This window comes from Cuculus canorus, chromosome 3, assembly GCF_017976375.1.
Source record: "Cuculus canorus isolate bCucCan1 chromosome 3, bCucCan1.pri, whole genome shotgun sequence".
NCBI classification, from domain to species: Eukaryota; Metazoa; Chordata; class Aves; order Cuculiformes; family Cuculidae; genus Cuculus; species Cuculus canorus.
Window position 1 is genome coordinate 104,571,161 of NC_071403.1, and position 8,671 is coordinate 104,579,831.

The window sequence follows — 8,671 nt, forward strand, 5'->3', positions numbered from 1 at the left end:
GCCTCTTCTTACATACCAACTACAGGATGCTCTGCTTGATGCTTCCTGTGTTTCAGCAGCCTGTAGAGCTTGGTAGCCTATAACATACATGTCATTGATCACTCACTTCCCAGCACAGAGGACAAATATATACCTGTATTTGACCATCTGTTCTAGGCTGACTTGTTAGTTTTTAAATAGGAAATATCAACACAGACCATTTGAATTCTGTACCTCGACAAGCATATACATGGACTTCTCTTCCAAGTGATTGAAATGCAGGTGTTTATTCCACCTTGCAGGTGTCAGCAATGTCTTATAACTTGCTCTCAGACACCACAAGGCAATGGCCTTCATTTTTTTCTTTCTTTGTTATTAATGAGATAGCATCCTCTCTGGGTATTGTGAGTGGCAGGAGGTAGAGACCTGCCAATCAAAATGTTAAAAGGACTTTGTCAATGTCACACTTTATCCTCAGCTTTCCATCCTTTGAACACAGAAGCAATGTTCAAATTACAATCCTGCTATTTGCAAGGTGAGAACACAAGGTCTGCCCCCTGCACACAGAAGCCTGAAAAAACTGAAGTTGCTGTTTTCATCTGAAAACATCAGAGCATACAAAGTATTTAAAGTCTACTCATGACAGTTTATCTTTGTAAAAATACCATCTTAAACATCCTCAGCCAAAAGCAGGCCACATCCTGCTCCCAGTTAAGTTAGTGTTCAACTTTTCATCAGTACTTCAGTGGAAATTTTTGCTAGTAATACATGCTACTTTCTGAAGTTCTAAATTTCTAAGGAAAGAGCTGGGTAATCCCCATCACCACACAGGTCGTTCCATATTCTTTGAGGTTTCTTATGCATTTTAGATTGATGGCTGTTTCCAGTGCAGCCAGCTGTGTAGTAAGGCCATCCACATCCATTTTCAGAGCTTCATAGTCTTGGACACATGTAGAGGAGAATGCTTAACCATAAAAACCGTCAAAAGCCTTATTCAGTGTAGGGCTCTGGAAACGTGGGTGTTATGTAGCATATTCAGATTTTGGAGCAACAAACACACTCAAAGACTTAGAATTCCTCCCAGGGCAAAAGCCATGATATTACAAGCTAACTCACTCCCTCAAGGGAGTACCATTGGAAAAATAAAAGAACAGACCACAGCGAATGAAACAGGGACCAAAAGGGATGTGCATGCATTCTCTAAAAACAACAGCATATGATCCCATGCAGGCTTTCACAAAATGTGTTCAGAAACGGTATCCTCCTTTCCCTCTTGACAACAATTGCTGTCATCACTACAAGACTGAGGCAATAGGACTAGTGAGTCTCTGATGATTCCCAAGCAACTTGTCTGTTTAGATATAGCTCCCCAGAAGGAATGCTTGGAACTCCTTGATTTAAGCAGAGCTGAAGAGAACAACATTTTCTGTGCAGTTTTTGTGCAGTAAGGCAGAAAAGATACAGCTCAACAATTGTTTGCTCTGGCTCATTGTATAGGCGCTCCACTTTTTCAGGCTGTGCTGAACAGTTGCTTCCATGTTGGCATTCAGGAAATAAAATTGTTCTTTTAATGAGTCCTGGCTTTGCAAAGTTATGATGCTGCCATGTTTTCAGTGTTCAGTTTACATCCCAGAGTGCGTTTTGTAGCCAGTTCTGCTATCTCCAGTAGCTTCCAACCCAGCTGGGCCAGCAGGCCCCACTCCTTTTTTTGAGGACATGCAGAATTTCTCAACTGTCAGCCCAAGTTATTGTATGCCAGAGTGCAGCCATGAGTACACTGAGACGGATGAAGTGACCTGTCAGGTAGCGGCTTTAGGATATGAAACATTATTAAAAGTAATGAAATTTTTCTTAACATCTACATTGTTCAGTTTCTGTGAGTCTCAGAAAGATGTAATCATGACATTCTTCACATATAAGTCAAGTCTTGTATGGCTCTTGAGAACTGATTGTGATTCCTAACACAAATGCAGTCTTTTGCATCCTGCTGCAGTACATCCAAGCCTGGTCGGTTAATGTCCCCCCGGGGCATGGGCAGGATCGTATCAGAATCACCTTTGTTCCTGCAGGGTTTAATTTGTGAGATTTTTGCTGAAGAAGAGGCACAGACTTTTTTTAATCTGTATTTTATTTTAGAGTTCGCTTTGAAACAGTGACTCAGCATATCATCACCCCGCAGGCATGAGTTGGTAAACTGTTCATCTCTGCTTTGGCTCTGGAAAGCTCATACGACCATTCTTCCCTTTTCTCCCTGACCCTCATCTTCCCTTAATGGGATTCGCTGTTCTCTTGCCAGCCAAAGGTGCTGCACAATGCAGTACTGTTTGCAGCTAAGCAATATCTTCCCTCTATTAGATGAGGCCCATGTTTCTTCTCCATTTGAGCCTTTATGACTTTTTATCTTCAGCAAATCACAGGCATCACTGTAAGTGAAAACTGGAAAGAATTTTAACAAGTCATTTGGGCTGCAGCATAGGATACAGATCTTAAAAACAAGCATCTGACCAAACATGTAGGGATTTTAACTGCTTTGCATCCTGCTTTCTGTCAGAGCCCAGTTATACTTCCTTAAAAACAAAAAAGTGAACCAGAAAAATATAGCACCCTGACTTTCTGCAATGATTAGCAGAACAAATGGCATTGGCAATTAAGTTAAATTGATCTCTAGGTCAAGGACTCTCATTTCCCATGTAAATCATACCTCCTCCAGCAGAGGGACAGTGCTCCTCTGAAGTCTACTGTGTTGTTCTTATTACTGGTATTAATATTGTAGTTACTGAGCTTTCACTTCACACAATTCCTCTACAAGAAACTCTCCATTAAAGAAAAGGTGTGTTAGAAGGATTATACCATCAAAGCAAACACTTCCTGCTTATTTCCTGACATATTTGCATTTTCAGGTAGCAGCTGCCACAAAGATTGTTTAAAAATGTACAATCTCACCTCCCTTGCTCCTGTTCCTGCCACCTTCCTCGATTCACAAAGGCAGAAACAAAAAGCAGTACAGCATCCCTGCACAAAAAGCAGAAAGGAGTATTTTTGCTCCAATACTGTGCATGGAGCACTACATTCATTGCACAAGGCTTTCACACTGTTTTACACCTAACACCACCTTGGGAGAGATTCCCACGCAGAGGATCCATGTAGATCCAGGCCTAACCAGGATTTTGAGTTAGTGAGTCAAGTTCACCCTGGTTTTATTGGGCCAAGCTCTGATCCATAGTTCCTGGTAGGTTTCATTGTTCTATCTATCTGTCTACAGTATCCATAAAACTCTTCTTCTCATGCTTGCTCCTTCCATCTCCGAGCATCTCATGCTCTAGTGTATTCCTTCTCAGCTTATTGGAAAGGACAAAGAACACTACGCATTTCGCCCGAAGATAAGAGACACAGAGAACAGGAATACTTCCTTTAAAGTTAGACATCTACATGTTAAATAAGGTAGATACTTACACATGATCGAGACATTCTCATTTCCTTTTCTGGAAAAAAAAAAAAAAAACAAACAGGAAAAAACCCACCAAAATTGTTTTTAGAGAACAGTAGATCTCTAAAAACTCAAAGGTTTTACTGATTTTTCCAGTTCTATCAAATGGTCTAATACAAGATATTATCTTCTTCCTACAAATCCTGCCTCACTGTGTGGATATCTGATAGAAGGTGTTCACCAGGTGAGACAGAGGTCCTCAGAGGATAGAAACACATTTCCTCTGCTGATTTTCCGGGGGCACCAAATAGCTTTCAAGCAGTCTGTGAATAAGCCAGTTCCTTCTCATTTCCACAACACTTCTAGCACAACATAGAAAAAAGCAGGACTTTACACTTCTACTAGACTTTCTGGGGTTAATTCTTCATTGCTTGGAACCAGAGCTCCTCTTTTACAGCAATGCAAAATGACAGAGCCCCACATACATTTGCGTCTGTGGTTCTGGGAGAAAGACAGTCTTTGCCCAGCTTAAAAAGGTAGGAAGTTGAGCCTGAAGAAAAACAAGGGTGGAGACAATATAGAATTTGGAGTGGAGATTCAGAGGACTGTGTTTCCACCCATTTTATGCACTGAGAAAGAAAATGCAGAATGGTTTTTTGCTTGCCTCTTATGTTGATCAGAACATCATGAGTAACCACTGTGCACAATGATAAATCTAATTGTCTCCACTCTGACCAGTCTCTTGTAAAGCTGTGGACTGTGAAAGAACCATTAGATCCAGCAGCTAAAATGTGAGACAGTTTATGGGCAATTCAGAGTCTATTTAGACAATGAATATTCATGATGTATCTGGGCAATTTTACATTCATGCTTAGATAATGCAGATTTATGCTCCTACACAACAATGATTTGTGAATATTTATAGGCAAACACCTGGACAATATTTGACAAAACTGTGAATATTCATGATTACATCTGAAAGAGAAAGGGTCTACCTGAAGTTTGAACTATAGACATAAGAAGCTAATCCTCAGTATCTATTGTGCCTTAATAACAATATATAACAGCCAAAAATAGCACAAAGGAAATAAATAGATGTAGGGGTCTGATCACTCGAAGGATCAGTAAAACATCAAGAAGCTTCTCTGGGCTGCTAAAAAAAATGTCAGCTTCTAAATATGAAATCAGACAACCTTAAGAACTAACCCTTACAAGCGTTTGTTCTCAGCTTATGTTGAACAAATAGTCTTTTTGAGATGTGCTCCGGTGGATGGTATCCCCATGGTGGGCTGTGACTTGTTCTGAAATCTGAAAATTAGTGGGGGAACAGCTCTGCCTTCCTCAGCTCCAAAATTAGTTACTTCCAGCAGCAACTGGAAATGGAGCAGCTGTTAACTATCTCCAGCACTGATGGGGCTGAGTCGCTCCAGAGGAGATAGAACAGCCCAGGAAGGGTGGATCAGCTGCACCAGATTTTGCCCAGAGTACGGGGTGCAAACCCTAAAGGATTAAACCAAAAACAAATCAGGAGAACTTTTACCATTTTAAAGCCTCCTGATTTTTTAAAAGCAGTCTCATGATTACAGAGTGTTGGTCTCACAATGTCTGATTAATCAGCATTGGAAATGAGACAATTCAAAGTACACTACCTTTTCAGTCCTGTTTCTCCAGTCCTCGCCTCTGGTATTTTCTATTAACAGAAATGGAAGAATTTCTGTATCAGACAAGTGTGTTTTGCTCAGTCTTTAAAACCATCACCTGAAACTTGAGAGGAAATGCAATGTCCTTCCCCTAATCCCTGATTTCTGAAGAACCATTGGATATGTTATTTGCCTGCTCTCTTTCAGGAAAGTTTCTTCCTAAGCCCTTTTTTTGCTTTTTTAAAGCAAAAAGTACAAACAACAATAAAGAAAAGGTGGAACTACGGTGACATTTGGTCACCAATACTCCCATCCATCTTTGAATTCACATGTAGGCTTTTAATACCTCAGAGCTGGGACGGACCCTCTCTATGCATCAGTATAGCATTTGCTGTAATGGAGTTTCGTATAAGGACAGAAGTTACACATTGATAAACTACTAATAAACGGTGGGTGCAATCCCTGACAGAGTTTAACTCTGACCAATAAACTATTTTTCACAAATGTCTCTACCCATTCTTCAGACCCCATTGCCTATCTATCCCACGGCAGTTAATTCCATGGCTCTGTTACGTACTGCAGAATAAAGGTATATGCTTTTGTTGCTTCAGTAAGTGCTGTCTTTTAGTTTTACTGTGTGCTTTCAGGGCTTCTTATCATGAAGCTTACAACAGGAATCCTCGTGTTGCCTCTCTCAAGACATTTTCTTCAATAAACCACTTCACTTGACACCTTGCAAACACTGTCTCCTCGTGTTTAACCAGGGTCAAGCCTTCAGCTAGATATACAGTCCCAGTCTCAGTGGAAACCCTCTGTTGAGATGTTGTATTTGATTGTGCAGTGCTGCATGCTAAACATGTGTGTGAAATACCACAAACACCAGCAAGCAATGAACACTGCTATGCTTAAATGCTAAGAGTCCATACATGGCAGCTGCTATTCATTTTGCTGTTCTGTGCACCTGAAATGCAAAGAATTAGGAGCAACACTGCAATAATCACAATATCTTTAAAAATAAATGCAGGAGAGGAGAAGGGTGAATCATAATTCATGATCTTATCTTTCCAAGACCACAACTTACAAACCATGACAACATACAAGCTTTCATGGATGTCTAAGGATTTCTGAATACCAAAGAGCGAGCCAACTATTGCTTACTACCTTCATCTTTTATAGGAAAGCCTACAGAAACAACTGTCAACCTGCAACATTATTCTGTTCACAGCAGCTGCCAGCTATCACAGTAGCAGCTGCATTCACCTCTGGTGGATAAAGTCATGGAGAGACACCTCTGCTAAAACAGGACGTACCTTCCCTTTATAGCCTACAGTCCCTGCACCTGCTGCCTCCAAAAGAAGCACGAATTCAAACACACATGTGACCAATAGCAGCAGTGACTATCAGCCACCTCCAGCAACTGAGCTCCTGCTTGGATCTGCACAATCACATTTTGTTTCAATTCCAACATGGCCCTACTGGAATAGTAATGAGCACATTACCTCAAGCCTAAGAAACTTTAGAACATTTATCTTCCTAGGACACCTGAAACAAAGCAAGCTCAAAGGCATGTATTAATGAATTTGTCCTCACTACAACTGGTCTGGAAATATTTCAGTGCAATCAGCTATTCAGTGGAAAACACTCCCTTGTCAAAACCACTATTTTTCTTGGGTCAAGCTTGAATTCAACAAAGTATTGGGCTGGAAATGTTTTTGAAATCTAGAATTAGTGTGTATGAGAGGTGAAGAGGAGGAAGATGGAGAAGGCACAATTATCATCCTATTGACTTCAGGAAGCCAAGTCCATTCTGTGAGTAAACTATTGACTTCACAAGGCCAAGTCCATTCTATGGATAAACATCTTTGTTACAGGACACTGATGGGGGTCATTACAGGAGCAGCATTGGTGGTGGTGGTATTAGAACATCATGAATAAACAGAATTCAGCCTCCAGCTCTGCCAACACACTCCACAAGCATTAAATTCATGCACACACCAGGAAGCAGATAAAGTACCACATTTACTCACAGACTCTTAATAAAAATGCCATTCAGGATTTAATTAACATACTTTTTTACAAAAACACCCCACAGCTGCAACAAAATCTGGTTTTCTGCAGCCTTCCAGGGCCAAATTCTGCAGTAGGTTGTACCCAGGTACATCTGCAGGGTGGCTCATTCAGGTCACGTCAATATTTATACCAGAGCAGACTCTATCCCCTTAAAGTTCATCAGATATCTGTTCCCTGCCTTGGCTGGGTTTTTATTTTTAGCTTGTCAGCAGCAGAGGAAAACAATAAAAGCCTCATATTGCTCCAACCAGATGGTGATTATGTTTCCTCCCATCTAGCTTGCTGCCTGGTGAGCTGTGCTTTGGGGTGTACGTGCGTATCTTTATCCATGTCTCTTCTCCTCTTGCTTCTACCATGCTTCTGTGTACCTCGTACATTCTGATACAAAGGAATGGTTTTGAAAAGGAGTTCTGGAGGCTGCAGGTACAATGGGGCCAGGTCTCTTCTCAGGGGCAGGATCTGCTGGGAACTGAGGCGGACCACAACTAGATGTCTGTTATTTTCAAGTTGTCTCTACTGAGATACCCAGCTTGGGTAGATCTCAGCTTCTTCAGCTGCATGATCTGCTCTGCCTGGAGGAGCAACAGGATTTCAAAGAGAGGAAAAAGGAATGCTTAGAAGAGAAACCAAGATGCAGGTTGATCATTATACCCGCATTGTCTGGATGCCATCAGAATACATTAACTCCTTCATTTATCATAGCACTATCATTAGAAATCTCAATTATTTCTGAATGCCACACAGACAAAATGTTTAATTATCTACTTTGTTACGTTAATCAGTTCTAGGATACAAGGAGGAACTAGAGGTACCAGTGTGCGGCCACGTTATTTTTTATAGAAATGCGTGGAGAGTGAAGGAAGCTGTAATGTGTCCCCATCCTTACAGAGATAAAGGTCAGACATTAATACAGCATTCATATTTTTTAAGCCTTTCCCAGAAAGCACATACCTGTCAGCTACAGCCTTCTCTACTACTGACAGGAGAACAATGTGAGCTGCATGGAGAGCAACTGGAAACAGCTCAGGGATTTCCTTGTCCCTCAGAGGGTGGTGCTCCTCTGGCATGCCAGGAAATAAGTAAGCTAAGCAGTTAAGCAGTTCAGATATTACCATCAGGAACATTTTACAGCTATGTTCTCCAAGGCTTTTCATTAAATTTGACTGCAGCTGCAGGTGCCATTTTACTTTACATTATAAAATCAATTGAGCATGGGCCTGATGAGAGCAGAGTCAGAAAGGCTGGGTTTTCTTTTTGCCTTGGAGTCTCTCAATATATTGAAAAGCCACCAGCCGTGGAGAAGACTAAGCAGTATTCCTGCATGTCCCAGAACAGGCACAGCAAGAAGAACACATGGATGCCCCTCCAGCTCCTGCAGAGTTAGAGCACCATGATAGAGACAAGTTTCCTTCAGTGCCCTAATTATCAGAACCCTTCCCCTGATTTCCACCCTGAGGCAGTAGGCACTGCAAACAGCACAGGTTTGTCTGTTTATTTGTATTATACCTGTTTACCAACGGTAAGATACAAGGTCACTTCTTCCCATGGGAACACA

General features: G+C 41.2%; 1 long non-coding RNA gene across 1 annotated transcript; it reads right to left on the bottom strand.

Annotated features, from left to right (window-relative positions):
* Positions 1-442: 442 nt before the first annotated feature.
* Positions 443-8,175, bottom strand: LOC128851785 (uncharacterized). Its single transcript, XR_008449225.1, has 4 exons — positions 8,068-8,175; positions 5,056-5,096; positions 3,433-3,461; positions 443-2,415 (listed from the first exon to the last, which is right to left on the bottom strand). It is a non-coding gene; the product is annotated as an uncharacterized LOC128851785 (long non-coding RNA).
* Positions 8,176-8,671: the final 496 nt, after the last annotated feature.